The following is a 13,778-nucleotide window of genomic DNA, read 5'->3' on the forward strand; positions in this document are numbered from 1 at the left end:
TTACAATCACCACGCCACGGGAGCAGATAACACAAGCAACAAGGAAAGCTTTCGTACTGCAAACATTTCTCTCTAAATGCCGCAGACCTTAAAAAACCTTGAGGGGCTTTATGTAAGAAGGTTTGGCACGGTGCCGCAGCCTTCAATCATCACTTAAGATCCGTTCTTCGGTGGCCATTACATGATGAATTCAAATTTGCAATCATTTCAAGCATTACCGTTTGGTGGCTCGTCTCCGGAGGGAACAGCAGAAGTGGCTCTTGTTGCAGAAAAGAGCTTGTATCATTTCCCACGTCCACAAATCACAAGAAGAGGGCATGAGCTTGTCGTTTTTAGACATTTTTTATCACAAAGCTGTAAAAATATCAGCAGTCTGCCCAAAGATTACTGTTTGCACCTTTTTATACCAGAGCCGCAGATCTGACATACCGTAAGTGGTGCTGTGGATTCAAATTGGCGTGATGACCTCTGACCCATCCATAACCTTCTACAACTGTGTGCTCTTTCTTGCCGTTGATAGTGCGTAAAGAGCTACATGGTTATAGTATTAACTCAAATTCAATGGGAGATAATTAATTTCTATCTGCGCATGCTCACTTGATATGAATCTTTCTCTTTCTCTCTCCTTTTTCTATTTTGTGAAGTCGGAGCGAGCGATCCCTGAGGAAAATCATACGAGGCCAGAGGGCTGATTGTGCTATTCAATGGAAGCATTATTACAATCAGCCCATGGCTGGCAACGCAGACGAATTACTGATAGGCCGGATCAAAGAGAAGGAAGGAGGCACAGAAAGGAAACCAGAGGAGATGCAGGCCAAGCCTATCGCAAGCCCCGTCACCACCATTGAGAACTTTTCATTTGTTCAAACCGTCATGGCTGACTACATTTAGAAACTTTTATTTGTCATCAGAAGTACAACTTTTTAAAGTTTCTTTTCATTATTGAGTCATTCATTAGACGATCCAGTTCCATCATTCCTCGCACTCGGTTACTTAGTCCTTCCCCTTTTTAATCCGAAGAACGTATCTAATGGTTTCCTTTTTTAAAAAGCGTTTGGTCTTGATGCATAGGGACATGTTGATGAGAAGAGTCTGGGTGCATACTTTACACAAAGTGTTCAAACTATAAAGACTCATTGTGACACGCTTTTCCCTGAGGAGCTTACCGACTGTCTTTGGCTCTTTGGCATCAGGTATTTTTAAAATCATCTTAGTTTATGTTGTGTATACGCAACGCGTGTGTGTGTGTGTGTGCGCGTGTTTGAGTGGCATGGGGAAAAAGAGAGGAAGGAAATTGAACTGTCTGGCGGTATTACAGCAGCTATCAAACCCCACTGCTGCGGCCGTGTTCCTAATCAGAGCTGGGGAGGCACGTTGACTGCTGAATAGATTTTGAGTTTTGGTTCTGGTCAAAATGCTCCGTCGACTGAACGGAATCGCACCTGGAGGCTCGAGGCTATTTCTCTTCTTTTTGAGATTATTCACTTATAATGGGGTGGCTGACCTTTGACATTGAATGGATGTGTCATTCATCTACGCTAATGGCCTCATTCAGAGTCAGAATCCCTGCTCATAAACAGAGAGAAAGGAAACCCCATGTGACATAACTAATCGCTGTAAGCGGATATTCCGGATAGTATTTCTAAATTGTTTTTTTGTTTTTTTTGACATTTCTAAACAGGGCTCAGCGTTACAGCGGCATAGAGGAATAAGACCACCCTAAGACGTCGCAGTCAAGGTAGCACTAAAGGTTCCTACTAATAACCCCCCCCCCCCCCCCCCCCCCCTTCGGAGCTGCATGCGGGAGAAACCAGCCGTGGTGTTTACCCAAATGAACACAACGTATAGCAAAGGGAGGACTGCTCCTGCTAATGAACCATGACACGCTAGCTTGAATGGACAAGATGAGTTCAGTGCTTGGAACGTTGCTTCCCATGCAAAGTTGAGTAAGTCTGAATGGGAAAAAAAAACACATTACTCACCTGTGGGCTTCGTCCGTCAGGGTTCTTTACCCTCAAACATGTTACGACGCGGTGAACCCAATTTGCTCCCACTAGGAATGTCACTCGTCTTCAAAGACCTGACTAATCCAGTTAAAAGGCCTGTCTTTGGATATTGAATCTGGCAGGATTTTCTTTTTCAAACCTTCCAAATCTGAATGTTTATGAGTGGACCTAATTTCCCCCGGATGACAGTGTTGATTTGCTATCTCGGTGGGCTAGTGCCGTTTAGACGAGGCGGACTAGCTGCCGAGGGACATAGCGGGTAACAGCGCGCTAGCGTTGCACCAACTCAAAGGAGCTCTGACATACAGCCATTAGCGCTTGTCCAAAGGATTTACGGGAAGTTCAGGAAAACGTGATGTTTGCTTATTGAAAATAAGCGAAAAATTATGTCTGTCAGTAAAAAAAAAAAGCTAAAATGAAAAAAAAGACTGTTGCGTTCTGATGAGAAAGGAATTTGAAATAGAAAAATTCTGTAACATTCTCTCTACTCTTTGCTATTGCAGAGAGTCAGGTAGTGTTTTTGGGCCACAGCTGTCCTTGTTTACAATTCTAATGAAGTCGGTTAAAATACGATCCAGCACACTTTAAGCAACATGTCTCACACTACGTTTGTTTTCACACATCGAAGTGTGAAAAGTAGTTAATTTTGCATTTCTTAAGATATCATTTCAGATATGTGTATGTATGCAAAGTATATATGGCACCAAAACTGTCTGTTATGGACTGAAAATAAACTACAGCGCATGTGTTCATGGTAATTGAGGAACCGTTTACCCATTATCACCCTAGTTAAACCCGCTCATGTGCTTTTGTTAGTGTATAGGCCAAAACTGATTAACCATGAGTTTTGTCATTTGTTAACAAAAATACAAATGAAGAATATTCCTTGCTTTTTAGTGAGTGAGGCTTCCTCATCACTTTGCTTTCATTTCTGCTCATATTCAAGCCTCATCAGATCAGATTTCCTTGAGTCATTCTACTAAATATGAAGACATTATGAAACAGGAACAGTCAGTAATAACTACTTTACTCCTTGGACATTGTGACATCTTGATACAGCTTGATGCACCGGAGGGGTATGTTCATGCTGCAGTGTGTCTGCAATGCCTTAATCACCAGTCCTGAATGCCATTAACGGGTCCTCTGGGCCACTGACAGACACAAAAAATCTCATTTCCACTGATTCACATATCTGAGAGTGCTACGCAATGTCCATCCTCACACTCTCTTCGTTACATTCCCACCTGTGTCACTGCACCAGCAACAGTTTGAAGACAAATGGTCATTCATTCTTCTTCTACTTGTCAGTCCTTTCATTAAACCTCATGGGCACTCTGCCTCCTGTGAAGGGCTAACTCAGAGTTTAAGGAACTCAAAAAACATTGTATCCCTTCACGGCATCACGTTTGAACGTTCAATCTGTTGCGGTCTATTCAAAATGTATTGCAGGCTACCTAATGTTAAAATACAAAACACCATAATTGTGCAGATGCAGTCCAGTATTGTGGATAATTGAAGCTGGTGCAAAGGTCGCATTCATCATCAACCGCTATTTCAATTTAAGAGGTTCACAATCTCTAGCTCTAAGCAGGTTGTTGACCCGTCTTTGTGCCTCAACAATGGCAAAAAAAGTTTCACTTTATTACAAGCGAAATGTAATTTAAATTTCCTTTTCTCCCAAAAGAATGGCCACGCAAGAAGCATGCAGCCATGACCGGGCACCCAGAATATTATGTTAGAATATGTGGTACTCTGCAGCAGAATACATGACTAGCCATGGACAGAAACAGAGGGAGGGGGCACTCACCTTAGGCTTAACAGCAACGCCACCACTGCAGAAATGTAACAACTTTGGTCTGCAGTGACGAGCTTTTCAGTCAACCTTTGTTTGTTTAGAAATGAATGATTCAGTGAGACAAAGGATGGAGACAGGAAATAAAAGGAAAGCAAAAACCAAAAGGTTTTTTAGGAAAAAGTTTGAGGTTAACAACAAATGGGAGAAATTGGGGAAATTTGTTTTAGCAAATCTTTGTTTTGTTTGGTCCCAAACCATTTCCTGGGAGATTTGATGCACGTCATTCAGTGTGCTTGTGTCACAGGCTAAATAAAGTTCATCATTAAAGTAATGCAAATTTCTTAATTACAACTTGCGCTCATTAGTTGACCACTTGTATGGTCAACGTGAGCCGTGAACAGGTGTGGATTCAAAAGCTAAATGAAGAAAAAGAAAAATGCTAATCAGCGCTATTAAAGGTAAATCATAGCTCAATAAATCTTGAGTGGCTCTGATAAAGAGGTGATCTGGAGGGGGGAGGTGTCGCTCGCTGAAGGATGCTTTGGCTCATAATAGAGTCAGCGCAAACCAAAGATCGGAAGTGATAATAGTATTTGAAAAGTTGGCTGCTTGAAAATTCCGATGAAGTATTATAGTCAGTCGTCAAAAGCAATTTTCTTAAGATTGTTGTACCTCCTTAAGAAAATTGTGTCTATTTGATAATTGTAAAAACAAGCTGATGCTCTTTGCAAACACAGGACCTGCTCCAGAGAAGGCAACCAAATGCAAAAAAAAAAATAATATTGAATAAACTATTAACAACTTGTTAAAAACATTTTATATCTATTTCTCTCAAGTATTAATAAAAGCTGCTCACTGCCTCGGCCAGTTTCAAATAAAACAAACTCAATTTTCTCCCGATGTTATCGACACTTAAAAGTCAAGATCTTCCATAAATATTTACCACGTTTGTCCTGAAATAGAACCCAAAAGCTGCCAAAAGCTGTGTGCTGTGTTCTTTGACATGCGATTGGAGGTTCGTATCGTGCGTTTGATTTCTATGATAGGTTTTGCACAAAAGTGACTGGTTTAGGCACTCAGTGAGCGCAGGGCGCCACAGACATGTGCAAAAATATGCTGTTATTGCTGCATCGTTCAGTGCGTCTGCTCCAACAAAAATAAAGAGTAAAACATGTTGACAGTTATTGGAATAGTGAATGCATTCACAATAAAATGCTGCACTGCACTCAGCTGTGTCTGTTGCGCTCGTCTGTCAGTGCCTTTTTAAAAATATTTTTTGTAAGGTCACTTGTCAAATGAAACAAAAAGACTAAGTATCCAAACACATTCATACACTTGGTGGTCACAAATAAAATTCAAGTCGGCCATGAATTTACTCACAAGATAAGACAGAAAAATGATCCAACTATATTTTGCCAATTTATTTATTAGCTCAATAAACTAAACTAAATGAACAAAAGACAATACCGGTGTAAATTTGTGAATTGTTGTCCTCACAACTCCTACTATACATTTAAATCCTCAATAAAAAGGGAAGACATTTAAAATAAAAATAAAAACAAAACATGTAGGGCTATAGTTGGTTTCACACAATTATACCACACAGAGTTCTCTTTCATAATCCTCAACTTGTGTTAATAAATAGCATCATAATTCAAATTGTCCACCCTCTAATTATAATTCCATTGCTGAAATGCCCTTTTTAAGCCAACCTTATAATGGAAAAGATCACATTCTGTCCCAGAGTATTCTTTGGCATGCAATAAAACAGGCACATCATTACTGCACGTTCTCTCTAGTCTTTATCAAATTTAGTCTTTTATGAATGTTTCCGACACAGTTTTATCCAAAATTGGGCCTGAAATACACGGAATGTCCTTCTCTGCCAATGTAGTAGCGGCTATCGAAGTAACCAACAAAAAAACTTATATCCATATTTTGCTCTCATGCTGTCGCTGATGATCCCATGAAGGTTCGGTTAAAGTGATTTCAAAGACCTGCTTCAATCGGAATAGTCGACGTGTTGCTCCGGAGCACATTTCTAGTACCACCTGACATTGGAAAACGAAAACTGCAGTTTGCCAAAAGAGTTCTTTTATTCCCCGCACTCATTTTTTTTATCCATTCAGGCTCTTTTTACATCCTCCCCCACACATACACGGCCTCACATGCCCATCACCATTTGTAGCACATGTATAGAACAGTGGACATTTGAACTTCATCTTTATTCATCAGGGCGCAGAGCACGCAACACCGGATGAAGAGGTGGAACCCTCTTTTGAATTGTGCCGCATTTGCATCTGAATGGGAGGTGGCAGAGTTCAAGTGAAGATAAGGACGGAATGAGAAATGCTCCATTGCCTCTGTCTCCTCCCACCATTTTGCTTAAAGGCATCTGATCTCATTGCTCTTTTTATTCTGGCACGAAGACGGTTTGTTCTTACACGCACACATAAAACACGCGCGTATACATAGATGCTCTCTGTTGGAACATGCAATGCTCAACCTGATCCCGCTTTAATTTGAACTCTTTGATAAGCGCTTAAGAATTCGACAGAGAGTCGAACCGTGCTGTGCAGTGACTGTACAGTAGCGATGGAATTACGGTGGAAGGGATTGAGAGGAGGAAAGGTGTTGGGGGGGGGGGGTCGGGCCATCTGTCCCATTGCTGCTTGTCGTCCCTGCTCAGCTGTAATAGGTTGTTGTAACTCATTCCCGAGCTACAACATCTAATCGAAGAGGTATTCTTTGTAAGATTTTGTACCTGATTTTGTCTTTAACATGTAACACATTACTGATATAAGAAGAGCCGCCGCCGATTTTCACATTTCAGGTGAATTGAGGGCGCTTCTAAATCCTGCTTCTGAGAGGAGTTCTTAGAAATGACCCTGCAACCTGGCAGCAATTCAGAAAATAAAGTGACACTTGGTACGTTATCTGTGTTCATCAATGGCCTTTTATGTTTCTCAGAGGCATGTACTCTCCATGCAGTTTAATTGCTCTTCCAGCAAGGAGCTCATTGCATCACGATCGCGCCATGATACGAAATGCAAAACGCCACAAGCTGAGGAATCCGCCGCACTTAAAATTCATGACGCTGCAGCAACAGATGGATCACACGGTGCCGTTCCTCCGGAGCCATCAAATCTCGCAGAATGCTCTTGCGGCAGTCCTACATCGCCATTCATGAAAAATGTGTAGCTCTGAATCGCAGGGTTTTAAGTGAGTGACACTTTAATTTTCCAACCATCTGCATCGCGCCCCCCCCCCCCCACCGCCTAAAAAGTGAGCCGTTCCATGATCACCTGCCAGGGCGTCGGTATTGGTGACATTTTAACTTGCAACAATATATTAATATGTGGTTTAAGGTTAGGCTTATTTTTGAACTATCTTCCGTGTTTGAGTTTCAGCCATCAACAGTCAAGCTTCTTTTTTTCCCCCCATTACAACAATCCAATTACTCCAGTTCAGTTTTCTCCAATTTGTCTTTTTTTTTTTCTTTTTCATAAGCCCTTCTGCCAAAACCCTGCCGCAGCAAAGCCAGAAAGGTCAAATGACTGTCGATTTCACGCTCGTACGATGGAATATGACACAGCACGATAAAATACAACCTGACGTGATGTCAGCTCCCTGACTTTCATTAGAGTGGAATATTTTAACCTCGCCTGTGATTGCAGAGTGAATGCGGCGCCGGTCTGGTGATGGAAAATGCCGAGGAAACAGGTGGCTGAATCTCTTCTATTGTTTCCACATCAATCTCCGAGTGCCCTGCCCTAATTAGACCTTGTTTATTCCCCACACCTGCTAAAATACCACTGTTGTTGTCCTCAAATCATCTTGTTTGTAAGCAATCATTTTTTTTTGTCGAAACAGTTGAGGGTTTGATTGCAGTTGTGGAATATTTAGAAGAAATAATTCAAGCCATCTTAAAAATGTCTTTTCACCATTTATCCAACAGGTGTCCGAACAATAAACAAGTAAATCTTCATTAATGTACTAACACATCTAGCCATGATATGACGAAATAAAGGTACAAATGACCGACCCCGCTATAAGAAAAGGAGGAAACAAGATGGAAGAACTTCTCACTCACAAAGCCAACAGAACCGTCCTGGAGGCCAGTGGTCCCCAACCGAGAAAAAAAAAAGAACATTTTTTTAATTAGAACAATATTTTATTTTGTCGCTGGTCCGAAATACGGTCTGACATGAAACCGGTCCGTGATGTAAGAAAGGTCGGGGGCCGCTGCATTAACACAACTAATTGGATGGGCCCAATAGCATAGTACACTATTGGGCCCATCCAATTGGTTGTGTTGTTTGAACCTTTTAGAAGTTTTTTTTGGATGCATGCATGTGTTTATTGTTGACTGCAATAATCTACAGCAACGCAAATGCCATTTGCCCTCCTACCTTTTACACACACACACACACACGCACGCACGCACGCACGCACGCACGCACGCACGCACGCACATACAGTGACACAGTAAAATGCACACACAAATAATGAACACAGCCAGAAGCATTATGCCTGTAGAATAAATCCATATCTCATGCATTATACATAATACTGCAAGTGTCACAAATGGTAACCTGTCCGCAAGAAATAGTCTGTTAAAATATGTGTTCTGAAAACCACTTACCTCTGTGTGACATGTTGTTGATTCATCTTTTGCTGAAAGATGAATCGACGCTCAAATGGAATTCTGTTCTTAGTTATGGCCATTTCTCCCCTCAGCGAAGGAGGGAAATTGAAAGGGAAATCCAATGGCTGAAATCTAAGCGATAATGACTCGGATTTATTTGTTTTGTCGTATTTTATATTTTCCCCAATGGGATATTTATTCATATGAAGTAGATCTTGTCCCCAAGTACCTTCATATTGGCCCAAAGTATTTTTCTCCTTCTCTTACCACCTTCCTTTGAGAAGAAATATAAGGAAGGGATGTGGAAGCAGAGAAGCAGCGGTGGAAAGCCTTTGGGATGCGTCACGCGGAAAACTGCAGGGAGTCAATGGCCTTTTTACTGGCGCTTGTCAAAATCACCCAGAGGATACAACTACCCCGAAACAACCCATAGATGTGACGGAGCGGAAAACATTGAATAATAATTGACTGGTCGTGTACATTTTAATCCGGATTGATCAGGCACATGACAATGTCTTATCCGGACGTTGTCGTAGTCCATAATATGGCGTTTGAGGCAATTCAAAATAAATTGATTTGTCGTTTTGGATTGGAGGACGAGTTGGATAGATCGCCGTGGTAACATGCTGCATGACTAGACACTGTCCTGTAGACCCTGATTCCTTTGATGCTAAAAAACATAAACCTGAAGCATAGCTTTCTTAATAATGTCCTTCTCATACTAAATCTATTAAATTAAATGATTAATTGGAGAAGTTGTACAGTGTGCTGTGGAATGTGGACATTTTCTCTTTGGTTTTATCATGTTTCATCTTCTAACAACAGATTTCTGAGCAGATGACCTGTGCTGTGCTTGGTTTTCAACACACTTTTCTGCAACTTTACATTGAGAACTGTTTCCAGCTGGAAAACGATGAATTCTCTGGCCAAAACCGCTTTTTGTTTGCTTTGTTATGAATCAAAAGAAGAAGCTTGATCGAAACGGATGTGTCAAAAAAATAGGCCAAAGAAGTATACCATACATACTATTTGTCCTATGTTACTGTGGGAAGTTTGATACAGGCCAAGCTGCTTGGTAACAATATGATGTGCAACCATTGATACAATGGTAATATTAATATACTAATATTCATACTACTCATTATCTCCTCAATACTTGTGTTTTATTCACATATCAAGTGTATTTCACTTAAATTGATGGCAGCCTATATACCTTTGGGGACCATATGTATTCTTTTTTTTTCAATCAGTGTAGGATTAAGACTCCAAGTCATGGTTTTGTCTCTCCTTTGTCCTGTGAGTATCAAAAAACGCTATTACTTGTGAAGCATAGAGACATTACAGGCCAAAGGTTATGGCTGAGAGGTTGTGGGCTTCTGAAAAATACTGTAAAGCCAGAAATCAATACGAGGAAGATGAATTGGGAGGGGAACTGGAAGAGGTGAAGTAATACACTACTTTCACCCAACTACAGGGGTCAGCTTTTTTGCTCATTTTTAGTGTCGGGAGTACATATAGTGCACATAAAACAAGCTTTACAAATGCGAAAGGAGCATTATTAAGGGGTTTTACACTTTTAAATTCTGGTCGCTAATATATATTTTTCCTATTGTTAGTCCTTTTGGCACCAACTTTGTACTACTTCAATGATCTAACAACTGTAAGATATTCTAATACTGGGCTTAATGTTTGTTCCAGTTTCCATTCTAGGATGGCATGAAAAAACACGTTCTGTCCAAATATTTCAAATACAGAACTACAGCCACTCAAATTTTGTATTATGCAAGCAGCATTCTTTTTAGTCTATTCTGACCTAAAATCCTTTGCACAACGAGTAGAAAGGTTAAAGTTCATGTAATGAGGAACTAAAATGTGCAAAAGGACGGCTGCAGAATTTACTAAAAGTAAAATGAAAGTACAGAATCTACAGCCATGAAGCAGCTGTGTGAGACCGTGAGGTTTTGAGATACTCACATAGACTGCGCTAATAATTTTATGTTTTCGGTACATTGTTTAGCAGGTTCTTATATTGGTTCAGCATGGAGATATTTGCTAATTAGCACTAAACACCGAGCACAGCTGAGGCTGATGGGGCATGTGAACACCAACCTCTTTAACAGGACAGTTTTGCCCCCAGAAGACTACTAGACTATCCTACTACTACTATATATTATATCTACAGCATTTAACATAACGTTAGAACTATATTTGCTCTATATAAAAAGCACAATGGCCTTTTAACTTTAACAAAGGCTGCAAACTTGGCGACGAGGAAGTATTAATGCTATTAATGCTCCTTTCTTCCAAGGAAATTTGAGTAATGGCTCTAAAGTGGAGACAGTTACAGTTATTATGTCTAGTGTCCTGTTTTATGGGATCAGAGCCGAATCCTTTCAGCCACAGATCTGCACATCCACCACAGCATTCTTAGGATTTTTTTACTACATCCTTAATGCCCGCTGCAGACACAGTCTCTTAAACTGGGATGAGGCATGAAGTGATGTAATCAACTATTTCAATTACTTTGATTAATACGCTGTAGAAGGTCCCCAGAGAGCAACAAGAGATCTATGAGGAGGGATTTGTGAAGAAAGTGGTGATTAGTGTTTTGTGTGTGATTGTGTGTGCGAGTGCAAGAGAGAGCTGGGGAGTGTGGGGGTAAGGAAGCGCTCAGGGTAGTGCAGCCTTATTGAATAGTATAGTGGATGCTTCAAACTTAGCATCAAGTTTGAAGCATCCATCAAATGTAGGCTTGATGAAGTTTGTTTGGCTGCAAGTATATTCACCTTTATGCCCCCCTCCTTCCTTCAAATTATGGCCTTGCAGATTGAGCGAGACCTCCCATGACTCAACGTGGGTTTCGTTGATTAATTCATTCATTGTGTACATTGGTATGCATGGAATGTGGGATTTTCAAACTTCTTGACACTGCTGTGTTTGATTTGAGTACAGATTACGTGCCTCTTGTTTGTGTGCGATAGGGATTCGGACGACCAACACACCCTGCAGAGAAGGACACATATTTAAAAGCTTATTGCTTCAGGTCTTCAAAATAATGTATTGATGTTCTTTTGTAGGGAAACCCCCCTAAAAACACATTATTTATTTATATAGACTACAAATGCATACATGTAATTAGTAGCATTCCAACCCTGCTGGACCACGACATTTGTTTTCCCAGTTGTTTTCAAATTGTACCAGACGTGATGCACAGATTGATGTCACGGGCCCCTGCTCAGAGACGGAGACAATCACATGGAGACGAATGAGCACGAGGTTAGCCAGAAACAGTATTTATTCTTAACGTGCATCAATCAAACAACGTCAGGTCTGCAGGTTGGAGACTCTCAAAGGAGAGCAACACCGGCTCAGAATTGAGCTGTCAGAGGACGGCAGTTTTTTTGTTTTTCCGTTGACGTATGGCTGAAATAAAGCTGGACGTGCCTTGTTAGGCAGAGATGGGTGTTCCGGGCAACGCCGCGCGACAGAGTGATGCGTGTCACTCATCCTTCGCAATGAACACACAAGCTTCCCTCGCCGTCGTTCTGTCTGACTTCCTCCTTCCTGTCAGATTTTCTAAGGCGAGCTCTGTGTTCTCTTCTAAACTTGCCCTAACTCATCTGTTCACTCCCACGCTTCCGTTGTGTCTCTTCCTCGTCCTCACTTGACAATCATTTCCAGCCAATTTCAGCCATTAGATCATTTTTATTATGCGATCCGTCTTCGTGATCGGGCACACGTTGTCCTTTTGTGTCTAGACCGAGGCTTTCATGAATGCAGATGTTCAGTTGTCTGTTCAACTACATTTTAACATGAAATGAACATCCTGCGAGATTTTAAATTCACTGATTTTGAGGCTCATTGTTCTAATTCGAGCAACCCAGGAACACCTGATTCCCTGCCGTTTCGGTAGGTTTACTGATAATGGTGCGGTGACCCAGAAAAACACCAAGTTAGCTGTAGAAGACCATTTCAATGCGAGAGGTAACATGAGCTTGCGGAAATGTAAAATGCAAACGACATCTCTGTACAAAAGTGATGCACAGAAAGGCCATTTTATTGCAAATAACTCAAATGGCAGTCCTTAAATCAGACAGAATGTGATATTCTGGATGCTCCATGCATCCAAAATACAGATGTTTTTAATATCTAATTGAAAAGGGCCTATATTTTACCAAAACATTTTTCTTTTCCTTGAGCTGTTGAGCTGCAACACATACTCACTATTTATTTTTCTAACTATTATGTTCACGTCTTTTATTCTATGCAATCTAAAAAACAAAAATGCTATCTTGAAATTACTTGTTTTCAACCAGCATTCAAGAATGTAAAGATCTATAATTACCGTGATGCAAAACAGAGAATTGGATAAGTATGGAAGTTGGAGCCAGATAACCAGGCAGATGTCTCTTTGATTGGAAAACGGACAAAAATGATCAGTTTCAGACGAATGTTCTATTCTACTTAAAAAGTAACCTTGCATCTTAATTGAGTTTTTTTTTGGTTATACAACACTGGTGAAGGGTTACATCGTTTCGTCTTAAACAAAGAAAACTCAACACAATGTGAACCTACTGTTTCTTCTTGGAGCTAATGCGTTTTATTTTGTCAAACCGTTTCCAAGGTTAGGAGAATTCAAAGCTGGTGATCTCGTATTTGGGGTTCAGTTTATCAAATAACTGTTAAATACAGGCTTTTTACCACATTACACCAACACCAACAAGGACGTTAAAGCTCATATTCCTGTTGATTTACAACATTGCCTTTGATGGTCTGATATCCAACAAGAACACTGCTTGGCGAATTTGTCTAGAGAGAAACCGTCTAAAGTCTTGACAGGTTGTTTCAAGTTGTATATCATGATAATGCCCAACCTCAACCCTCCATATAGAGCTCTTTATGTCTACGCTGTTGGTGGTGAGATTGCGTGTCCAGAGCTGGATAAATACGCCTCTCACAGCCGCCTTATCATGGTAGTTATAGATCCCTGCTTATCCCGCTTGTTGACAGCTACCTTTAGAGCTAACTAATATCCCTGCCAGCCACCTTTAATTGGAAATCTATGGCTGCATTTATTTTGGAGCACGGCTGACAAGCCCAAGTCTCTGCGTTTACGTGTTATCAGACTGAAAACAATCAATAACTGCAGGACAGGACCTGATATTTCATGGCCATTACCTTTATCAATACATAAGCAGCGGGAGACGGGGCTGAAGAAGAGAGAGCGGGGGATAGATGTTGGAGTGTTCTAGCGTTCGAGAGGGCAAGGGATAAGGACTTTTAAGAGCATGTGTTGTCTTAGACCGATCGAAGCAGTTGATATCAAAAC

This window comes from Gasterosteus aculeatus, chromosome 10, assembly GCF_964276395.1.
Source record: "Gasterosteus aculeatus chromosome 10, fGasAcu3.hap1.1, whole genome shotgun sequence".
In the NCBI taxonomy this organism is placed as follows: Eukaryota; Metazoa; Chordata; class Actinopteri; order Perciformes; family Gasterosteidae; genus Gasterosteus; species Gasterosteus aculeatus.